The sequence below is a fragment of the Papio anubis genome, unplaced genomic scaffold, assembly GCF_008728515.1.
Source record: "Papio anubis isolate 15944 unplaced genomic scaffold, Panubis1.0 scaffold206, whole genome shotgun sequence".
Lineage (NCBI taxonomy): Eukaryota > Metazoa > Chordata > Mammalia > Primates > Cercopithecidae > Papio > Papio anubis.
In genome coordinates this window covers 137,573-148,805 of record NW_022162088.1, presented here as the reverse complement: position 1 = coordinate 148,805, position 11,233 = coordinate 137,573, and the positions used below count along the sequence as shown (strand labels likewise).

General features: G+C 40.8%; 1 protein-coding gene across 4 annotated transcripts in view; it reads left to right on the top strand.

Moving 5' to 3' along the window:
- The first annotated feature begins 281 nt into the window (after positions 1-281).
- The window catches only part of LOC101025161 (transient receptor potential cation channel subfamily M member 7), a 101,513-nt gene continuing 90,561 nt past the window's right edge, over positions 282-11,233 (top strand). For 3 of the 4 annotated variants that reach the window (XM_031661629.1, XM_031661628.1, XM_031661627.1), the window contains exons 1-2: positions 283-435; positions 6,354-6,392. The gene's annotated coding sequence lies outside the window, so the exon portion shown is untranslated. Of the gene's footprint in view, positions 436-6,353; positions 6,393-11,233 lie in introns of all 4 variants that reach the window. The other variant, XM_031661630.1, reaches the window with a different exon arrangement.

Genomic DNA, 11,233 nt, shown 5'->3' with positions numbered 1-11,233 from the left:
AACACTTTTGGAGGCCGAGGCGGGCAAATCACCTGAGGTCGGGAGTTTGAGACCAGCCTGACCAACATGGAGAAACCCTGTCTCTATTAAACAAATACAAAATTATCTGGTCGTGGTGGCACATGCCTGTAATCCCAACTACTCAGGAGGCTGAGGCGGGAGAATCACTTGAACCTGGGAGGTGGAGGTTATGATGAGCCAAGATCACACCATTGCACTCCAGTTTGGGCAACAAGAGCAAAACTCTGTCTCAAAAAAAAAAAAAGAAAAAAAAAGTTTATGTTTTTATCATGAAATTGTTTCCTTCTTATTTAGTGGGTTAACTTAAACAATTCTTTAAAACATTTTGTTTTAGTCCCAGAAATCCTGGATAGAAAGCACTTTGACCAAGAGGGAATGTGTATATATTATACCAAGTTCCAAGGACCCTCACAGGTAAGCACACCTTTGTTGCTTCTGGGATCTTCTAGAAATTTTAGTGTAAATTATATTGCTATTTCTTTTTTGGAAACAAAAACTACTAAATACATTATTTGTAGTTACTGTTACTTTTTATAGTTACTGCTAATCATTTAATTTGGGAAGGATTGGGAGGAAGAAACAGCATTGAAAATCAGTATTTTGGAGTTCTTAATGCCATTTACAGCATACAATCTCTTCCTTGAAGTGTTCCTCCATCTGTAAACTCCCTCAGATCATAGTGTAGTGTTTTACAAAGGTAAGGCAGTTAAGACTCTTTCTCTCTTTTTTATTTTTTTAACAGATTCACTGATACTTCAAACTTAAATTTGTGTATTTATTGAGCATCTACTGAGTATCCAACACTATGGTTCATGTTGAAGAAAGCAATATGAACCCAATAGTCATTCTTTTTATTTGCCAATATATGGATACAGATCATTATTTACTGGAAAATCCATTGTCAGAGACTATAGGTGTCTGTGTCTTTGGTCTCTGAAATGACTTTGATAATAGAAAAAAAATAAAGGATATTAACTTAGTAACTAAAGAAAAAGTTGAGCTCATGAAATATTTACTTAAGCATAGTTGCCAAAAATATTCTTTTAACTTTTTTTTTTTTTTTTGAAACAGAGTCTTGCTCTGTCGCCCAGGCTGGAGTGCAGTGGTGTGATATCAGCTCGCTGTAACCTCCGCCTTCTGGGTTCAAGTGATTCTCCTGCCTCAGTCTCCTGAGTAGCTGGGATTATAGGCATGCACCACCACACCTGGCTAGTTTTTTGTTTGTTTGTTTGTCTTGAGACGTAGTCTTGCTCTGTTGCCCACGCTGGAGTGCAATGGCGCAATCTCGGCTCACTGCAACCTCTGCTTTCCAGGTTCAAGCGATTCTCTTGCCTCAGCCTTCCGAGTAGCTGGGACTACAGGCGTATGCCACCACACCTGGCTAATTTTTTGTATTTTTAGTAAAGACTAGGTTTCACCGTGTTAGCCAGGATGGTCTCAATCTCCTGACCTCGTGATCTGCCCGCCTCGGTCTCCCAAAGTGCTGGGATTACAGGCGTGAGCCACCACGCCCGGCCCTAGTTTTTGTATTTTTAGTATACAGGGTTTTACTATGTTGGCCAGTCTGATCTTGAACTCCCGACCTGAGGTCATCCACCTCTCTTGGCCTCTCAGAGTTCTGGGATTACAGGTGTGAGCCACCGCACTCAGCAAATTTTTTTTTTTTTTTTCTGAGGCCTAAAGATAGAAAAAAACTTAAACAAGGAAATACAAGATGTAGTTATTTCCTAACCTATGGAGCACTTCTCTTCATGGGCACTTAGAAAAAATGAAAATTAATTGACAAAAGTATTTGCAAGATTTTTGAATCTTCTTTCCTTTTCCATCTCCTATCACACTGTTCTCTATCCATTTGCCTTCTCTGCAACTTTCATTTCTATTAGATATATAACTCTTAGAAAAACATAGCTTAAATAGACAATTTTTATTAACTGATGTCCCTTTATATTATAGAATATGTCACTGTTCTTGTTCATAGTGGGTACGTAGTAAATATTTGTCGAATAGCATTTCCAAAACCTTTCGTTAAATTATATAAATGTAAATTTACATAATTTAATTTTTAAAATTTCTCTTTAACATTTAAAAAAATTCTAACTTTGAATGAATCTTTCCCAACACACACATTTCCATTGAAAGTGTTAATGTGCATGATACATTTTAAAAACTTTTGAGAAACAGAAAGTTGGATCAATAGTTAGAGTTTTAATACATTAAGATTGTCATTATTAATAACATTTGGTGGTTTTATTTTTGGCTTTTTCTCAGTGTATTGTTTTTGTTTTAAAGTATTGCTACATTCAGTCTATATGCAAAATGTTGTACCTGCTTTTCATACTACGGATATTTTATAAGAATGGTAGTAATAATCCTGGTGCAGTGGCTCACGCCTGTAATCCCAGCACTTTGGGAGGCCGAGGTGGGCGGATCACGAGGTCAGGAGTTCGAGACCAGCCTAGCCAACGTGGTGAAACACCTTCTCTGCTAAAAATACAAAATTAGCCAGACGTGGTTGCGGGCACCTGTCATCCCAGCTACTTGGGAGGCTAAGGCAGGAGAATCACTTGACACTGGAAGGCAGAGGTTGTAGTGAGCTGATATCCACGTTGCTGCACTCCAGTCTGGGTAACAAGAGTGAAACTCCATCTCAAAAAAAAAGAATGGTAGTTAATATTCTGTTTATACCACCATTTATATGCCTATTCTTCTATTGGTCAATTTAGTTTTTTTCAATTTTTAGCCATTTTAAATTTAAATTAGGCCACAATGAAGATCTTTGTGGATAAAACCTTTTTGTATTTAAGATTTTCCCCCCTTAGGTTATGTAATGCCAAAATCTTTTCAAAAGTATTAAAGCAATATAAATGATCACCCAGTAGTGAATGAGATTGTCTGCTTTACTAAGTAATGACTAGAGTAACATTTTCCATCACTGTCAAGAAAACGTGGTAAGTAGAAAAAGGTATACATAGGTATATATATATATATATATTTAAGCTGAGCGTGGTGGCTCATGCCTATAATTCCAGCACTTTGGGAGACTGAGGCGAGCAAAGTCTGCCTTCCAGGTTCAAGTGATTCTCCTGCCTCAGCCACCTGAGTAGCTGGGACTATAGGCATGTGCCACCACGACCAGGTGATTTTTTTATTTTTAGTATAGATGGGGTTTCACCGTGTTGGTCAGGCTGGTCTCGAACTGCTGACCTCAGATAATCTGCCTGCCTCAGCCTCCCAAAGTGAGCCACCGCGCCTGGCATACATTTATTTATTTTTAATTGACAGTAATTATAATAGTATATATTTTAAATTTGCATTTATTTACTATTGAGAAAATATTTTAAGTTTTTTAAATATCTCTCAATTTTTTAGTAAATTCTGTAAATTTTTTTGATTAGTTCTTTTTGGATCATTAAAACAGATAATCTTAACATCTCTTCCAATCATTAGATTCTATGATTTATTCTGATTTCTTACTACTTATTAAAGATATGTTTTATTACAACATCATACCGCATTTCTCAACAAGAGGATAAATGACATTTCCCAAGTCACATGGCTGTTCATAAAGATGGGATTAGTATTTAAGCCTCCATAATTCAGTGTTCCAGTTCTAAAATAAAATACTGTTTTTCTTCCAGAGAAATTGTTGTTTTGCTTTATTAAAAAAATAGATTTTGTTAGTCAGGTGCGGTGGCTCATGCCTGTAATCCCAGCACTTTGGGAGGCTGAGATGAGTGGATCACCTGAGGTCAGAAGTTTGAGACCAGCCTGGCCAACATGGTGAAACCCTGTCTCTACTGAAAATATAAAAACTAGCTGGGCGTGGTGGTGGGCACCTGTAATCCCAGCTCCTCAGGAGGCTAAGGCAGGAGAGTTGTTTGAACCCAGGAGATGGAGGTTGCAGTGAGCCGACAAGGTGCCACTGCACTCCAGCCTCAGTGACAGAGTAAGACTCTGTCTCAAAAAAAAAAAAAATTTTATCATTAAGGAGTTTATTTTCTATAGTTTTATTAATTCCACTTTGCAATAGAAGTAATAAAAGCACTCAAGGTATTAAAGAAATCCAAAGCTGTTACTAAGTGTCCCCACCTTTAACCATTCATATGAGACGTAATTTACAAACAGGTAGATGGTCACTTCTTTCTACACTAGTTGAACTCTTAATTTTATATGACTTAATAATTCACTCTTGGTTCATAATTTAAAAGGTACCAAATACTATAAGTGAAAGTCTCCTTTCCACTACTGTGCTTTAGCTACAAGTTTACCTTGCTAATAAAAAATCTGATGTTATCCATTCCTTGGAATGTCTTCTAGAAAGTTAGATATAGTCTTTGCATGTCCAAGCAGATGATTATCCTGCTTCCACCTTTAAGATATATAGTGTAGCCCACTGTGTCTGTAACTTATCTTGGCGATCACTAGTTTGTTCTTTTTTTTTTTTTTTTTTTTGAGATGGAGTCTCGCTCTGTCAATCAGGCTGGAGTGCAGTGGTGCAGTCTCACTGCAAGCTCCACCTCCTGGATTCAGGCCGTTCTCTTGCCTCAGCCTCCTGAGTAGCTGGGATTACAGGCACCCGCCACCATGCCCAGCTAATTTTTTGTATTTTTAGTAGAGACGGGGTTTCACCGCGTTAGCCAGGATGGTCTCGATCTCCTGACCTCGTGATCTGCCTGCCTTGACCTCCCGAAGTGCTGGGATTAACAGGCGTGAGCCACCGCGCCCGGCCACTAATTTGTTCTTAATTGTTGCAACCTATTTAATTATGTCTGAATTACAATTTGTTTTAGTAATCCCTTATTGAACATTTTAGGTATTTTCACTTTTTCTTTTGGCTGTTAGGGAAAAAAAAGTGCTGCAGTACAATTATACCTTGTACAATTTTCATTTTATATGTATACTACAGATGTGTTTTAGCCTATGCTTGTAGAACTGGAATTAGTGTGTGAGAGTCAGTGTTTTTTATTTTGATGGATATTGCCAAATGGCCTTCCATAAGGATTATATAAATATGTACTCTCACCCACAGATACCAGACTCTCTCTGTATTCTCACCAAAATAGTGTCTTTTTTTTTTTTTTTGAGACAGTTTCTTGCTCTTTCTCCCAGGCTGGAGTGCAGTGGGGCATGATCATGGCTCACTTTAGCTTCGACCTCCTGTGCTCAAGGAATCCTCCCACCTCAGCCTCCCTAGTAGCTAGGACTATAGGCCTGTACCACTATATTTTTTTGTAGAGACGGAGTTTCGCCTTGTTGCCCAGGCTGGTCTTAAGCTCCTGGACTCGAGCAATTCACCTGTGCCTCCCAGAGTGTTGCAATTACAGGTGTGGACCACCATACCCGGCCAAGATAGGATCTTAAAATATGCTTTAAAAATCTTTTGTAATCAAATAATCTTTTTATATGTGTGTTTTCACTATGAACTATCTGTTCATTTAGTTTTCCTTTATAATATTGGATCTTAAAAAATTGATTTGCTGGACGCAGTGGCTCACGCCTCTAATCCCAGCACTTTGGGAGACCGAGGCAGGCAGATCACCTGAGGTCAGGAGTTCAAGACCAGCCTGGCCAACATGATGAAACCCTGTCTCCACTAAAAATACAAAAATCAGCCAGGCATGGTGGCACGTGCCTGTAATCCCAGCTGCTCAGGAGGCTGAGGCAGAGGAATCACTTGAACCTGAAAGGTGGAGATTGCAGTGAGCCGAGATTGTTCCACTGCACTCCAGCGGCCTGGGTGACAGAAAGAAACTCTGTCTCAAAAAAAAGAAAAAGAAAAATAAAACAAAATTAGCCAGATGTGGTGGTGCACACCTGTAATCCCAGCTACATAGGAGGCTGAGGCAGGAGAATTCCTTGAACCCGGGAGGCAGAGGTTGCAGTGAGCCTAGATCACGCCATTGCACCCCAGCCTGGGTGACAAGAGTGAAACTCTGTCTCAAAAAAGAGAGAAAAATTGATTTGAGGAAGCTCTTTATATATTAGGGAACTAACCCTTTGCCATTTTTTTTTTTCTGTTTGTCTTTAGACTTTATTACTGACAGATTTTTGCCACATATAAGTGCTGTATTTTTATGTAGTTAAATCAGTCGGTCTTTTATAGTTTCTGGATTTTATATCACAACTAATTATATTAAAAATATTGAAACTGTCAGTTAAAAAAGTTACTTGAATTGTAAATCAAGGTATACATGATCTATGGTATCTACTGAAAAATTAAGCTAGGTATATAATTTTTCTTTGTTTTGTACTTTATGTATTTTATATACTTTAGTTTAAAATCAGAAAGTTTTTCCCCTGAAATAATTTATTTACCTTTTTATGTTCAATAGATGCCTTCCAGGATGTCAAATTTGTCAGCAACTCGTCAGGTAAGTTTAACATAACTATACTGCACAAATTTCAAAAATAAATAAAACTAATCTGTTAGAAATATGAGTTAGAACACAGTGGCATGAAACTCACATGCTATTATATTTGATGGGTACTTTACCTAGACTTGGAAGGTGAAGGGTCAGTCAAAGCTGTTTGAAACTCCGGTGAAGCTGCCTAAGAAGAGTTGGAAAGTTGTGTCCATTGGGCAGAAGTTGAAGGACAGGAATTTTAGGCAGCGAGAGCAGTGTGTGGGAAGGCCTGATAGTGAAAGACATCATGGTTCTGTCAGGAAACTGCAGAATGTAAGATGGAGATTTGAGAGATTTGGGCCTAGAAAAATGAGAGTTTCAGTTACTCTACAAGGCTTTTCATTGCACATACTTTTGATTTCATGTTCAAAGGATATTGTACAGGCAATTACTAACATGCTAGATGATGATGATTATTATTATTTTGAGACAGAGTCTTGCTCTGTTACCCGGGCTGGAGTGCAGTGGAACAATCTCGGCTCACTGCAGCCTCTGCCTCATGGGTTCAAGCAATTCTCCTGCCTCACCCTCCCGAGTAGCTGGGATTACAGGCACGTGCCACCATGCCCCGCTAATTTTTGTATTTTTAGTAGGGATGGGATTTCACCATGTTGGCCAGACTGGTCTTGAATTCTTGACCTCAGGTGATCCACCCAACTCAGCCTCCCAAAGTGCTAGGATTACAGGTGTGAGCCACCATGCCCTATCGAGGAAAAACCCTAAGCATCTTGGCTGGTTTGAGAAATAAAGGGAAAGTACAAGAGAGAAATTTTAAAGCTGGGTGTCCGGGGGAAACATCATACGCTGGCAGGTTCCATGATGCTCCCCGAGCCGTAGAACCAGCAAGTTTTTATTAGTGATTTTCAAAAGAGGAGGGAGTGTATGAATAGGGTGTGGGTCACAGAGATCACATGCTTCACAAGGTAATAGAATATCACAAAGCAAATGGAGGCAGGGTGAGATCACAGGACCACAGGATGGGGCAAAATTAAAATTGCTAATGAAGTTTTGGGCATGTGTTGTCATTGATAACTTCTTATCAGGGAACAGGGTTTGAGAGCAGACAACCTGTCTGACCAAAATTTATTAGACAGGAATTTCCTCGTTGTAATAAGCCTGGGAGCGCTACAGGAGACCGGGGCTTATTTCATCCCTTCGGCTTTGACCGTAAAAGCGGCCGCCTTAAGGGGGCCGTCTATAGACCTACCCTCAGGGCGCATTCTCTTTCTCAGGGATGTTCCTTGCTGAGAAAAAGAATTCAGCGATATTTCTCCTATTTGCTTTTGAAACAAGAGAAATATGGCTCTGTTCTGCCTGGCTCACTAACAGTCAGAGTCCAAGGCTATTTCCCTTGTTCCCTGAACATTGCTGTTATCGTGTTCCTTTTTTTAAGGTGCCCAGATTTCATATTGTTAACACACGCGCTCTACAAACAATCTGTGCAGTTAATGCAATCATCACAGGGTCCTGAGGTGACATTCATCCTCAGTTTACGAAGATGACGGGATTAAGAGATTAAAAGCAGGCATAGGAAATCACAAAGGTATTGATTGGGGAAGTGATAAGTGTCCATGAAATCTTCACAGTTTATGTTCAGAGATTGCAGTAAAGACAGGCAGGCATAAGAAATTATAAAAGTATTAATTTGGGGAACTAATAAATGTCCATGAAATCTTCACAATTTATGTTCTTCTGCTGTGGCTTCAGCCGGTCCCTCCGTTCGGGGTCCCTGACTTCCCACAACATCGCCCGGCCAATTTTATTTTTTGTAAGAGTAGTTTCCTTTTTTAGATTGGATTGGAAGAAAATAGACCAGTTACTAAGGTTTTGGAGTGATTCTGGCAAAAAGATGAGAACCTGAAGTAAGATGTTTTTGACAATGAAGAGAAGTAGGCATACTTGAGGGGATTAATGAGATAAATGCAATAGGATTTGGTGAATGTGAAGACAAGGGAAGACTTGAGCATGGTAACTACATTTCCTTCTTAGGCAACTGAGTAAATTGTAATATGCTGTAGGGTCTGTTGAGGAAGTATGAGAGGAAGAAGAGAAGGTCTCTGGGTGGTAGGCTAGGAATAAAAGTACATAGAATGAGTTTATTTTAGATATGTTAAAGAGTCTTTCAAAGAAGTTTGTAAAAACGAAAACAAAAAACCTGACAGGCTGGATGTGATGGTTCATGCCTGTAATCCCAGCACTTGGGGAGGTTGAGGCAGGAGAATTGTTTTGTTTGAGCCTAGGAGTTTGAGACCAGCCCCGGTAGCAGAGTGAGACCCTGTATCTACAAAAAAAAAAAAAAAAAAAAAAAAAAGAAGAAGAAAACCACACACAAAAATCTTGGCATGGTATCATGTACCTGTAGTCCCAGCTACTTAAGAGGCTAAAGTGGGAAGATCATTTGAGCCCGGAGGATTGTTTGGGCCCGGGAAATTGAGGCTGCAATAAGCCCTGATCACCACTGCACTCCTGCCTGGGCAACAGAGCAAGACTGTATCTCAAAAAAAAAAAAAATCAACAAAAAGACCTGACAGTCTTTCATATTTGCCCCTATACTTAACCATATCCAGTCCTATTCGTTTCTTCTTATAGATGGTGAGGTTCACCTGGTGTCTCTTGTTTGACGAGGCCAAAGAGTTTCCTTTATTTAGCATTTCATATAGTGCAGCTTCACTGAACATGAATTTTCTCAGTTTGGTCTATCTGAAAATATGTTTCTTTTATTTTCATGTTTGAAGAATGTTTGCACTGGACATAGAATTCTGGGTTGTTATTTTATTGCAGCAGGTTTTGGTTTTTTTTTGAGATGGAGTCTTGCCCCGTCGCCCAGGCTAGATGGAGTACAGTGGCGTGATCTCAGCTCCCAGCAACCTCTGCTTCTCGGGTTCAAGTGATTCTCCTGCCTCAGCCTCCCAAGAAGCTGGGATTACAGGCACACACCACCACACCTGGCTACTTTTTGTATTTTTAGTAGAGATGGGGTTTTACCATGTTGGCCAGGCTGGTCTCCTGACCTTGTGATCTGCCCGCCTTGGCCTCCCAAAGGGCTGGGATTCCAAGTGTGAGCTGTTGCGCCCGGCCCATTGCAGCACTTTAAAGATGTCGTTGTTTTATCTTGTAGTTTTTGTTTCTAATGAGAAGGCAGCTGTCATACAGTAGTTGTCTCCCTGTGTGGAATGGGTCTTTTTTTTCTCTAGCTACTTTAAAGATTTTTTTTCTATGCCTTTGGTTTTCAGCAGCATATCTATAATATGCCTAAGAGTGATTCTCTTTGTACTTATTCTGCTTGCGTAAATATTTGCACGTTCAAATTTTTTACCTAATTGAGAAGGTTTTTGTTTTTTGTTTTTTCCCTTTGAGAGAGTCTTGCTCTATTGTCCAGGCCCGAGTGCAGTGGCACAATCTTGGCTTACTGCAACCTCTGCCTTCCAGGTTCAAGCAATTCTCCTGCCTCAGCCACCCAAGTAGCTGGGATTACAGGTGAATGCCGCCACACCGGCTTATTTTGTGTTATTAGTAGAGATGGGATTTTACCCTGATGGTCAGGCTGGTCTAGAACTCCTGACCTTGTGATTCGCCCGCCTCGGCCACCCAAAGTGCTGGGATTACAGGCATGAGCCACTGCATACGGCCAGGAAGATTTTTTTTTTTAATTAACTTTTTTTTTTTTTCTTTATCTGATGTATTGAATAATTTCTATTGATGTATTCAGGTTCACTCACTCTTATTTCTGCAGTCTCCATTATGCTGTTTTGTCCATACAGTGAATTTCCTTTTTTTTTTTTTTTTTGATACGGAGTCTCACTCTGTCGCCCAGGCTGGAGTGCAGTGGCACAATCTCAGCTCACTGCATACTCCGCTTCCAGGGTTCATGCCATTCTCCTGCCTCAGCCTCCCGAGTAGCTGGGACTACAGGCGCCCACCACCACACCTGGCTGATTTTGTGTGGTTTTTTTTTTTTTTTTTTTTTTTTAGTAGAGATGGGGTTTCACCATGTTAGCCAGGATGGTCTTGATCTCCTGACCTCGTGCCGCCTCAGCCTCCCGAAGTGCTGGGATAACAGGCATGAGCCACCACGCCTGGTCCATCCAGTGAATTTTTTTTTCCTTTTATTTTTATTTTTATTTTTATTTTTGGAGACGGAGTCTCGCTCTGTCGCCCAGGCTAGAGTACAGTGGTGCGATCTTGCAAGCTCTGCCTCCTGGGTTCACGCCATTCTCCTGCCACAGCCTCCTGAGTACCTGGGACTACAGGCGCCCGCCACCATGCCCAGCTAATTTTTCACTGTGTTAGCCAGGATGGTCTCGATCTCCTGACCTCGTGACACACCTGCCTCAGCCTCCCAAAGTGCTGGGATTACAGGCGTGAGCCACCACGCCTGGCCCATCCAGTGAATTTTCTTTTTTCTTTTTTTTTTTTGAGATGGAGTCTCGCACTGTCGCCCAGGCTACAGTACAGTGGCGCGATCTTGGCTCACTGCAAGCTCTGCCTCTTGGGTTCACGCCATTCTCCTGCCACAGCCTCTTGAGTAACTGGGACTACAGGCGCTCACCGCCATGCCCGGCTAATTTTTCACTGTGTTAGCCAGGATGGTCTCGATCTCCTGACCTTGTGATCCGCCCACCTCAGCCTCCCAAAGTGCTGGGATTACAGGCGTGAGCCACCGCGCCCGGCCCCATCCAGTGAATTTTCGTTTCACACCTTACATTTTTCAGTGCTGGGATTGCTATTTGATTCTTGGTTATAGTTTCCATTTCACTGCTGAGATGTACCCTGTGCACTCTCATTGTGACTGTCTATTGCTGTATGTC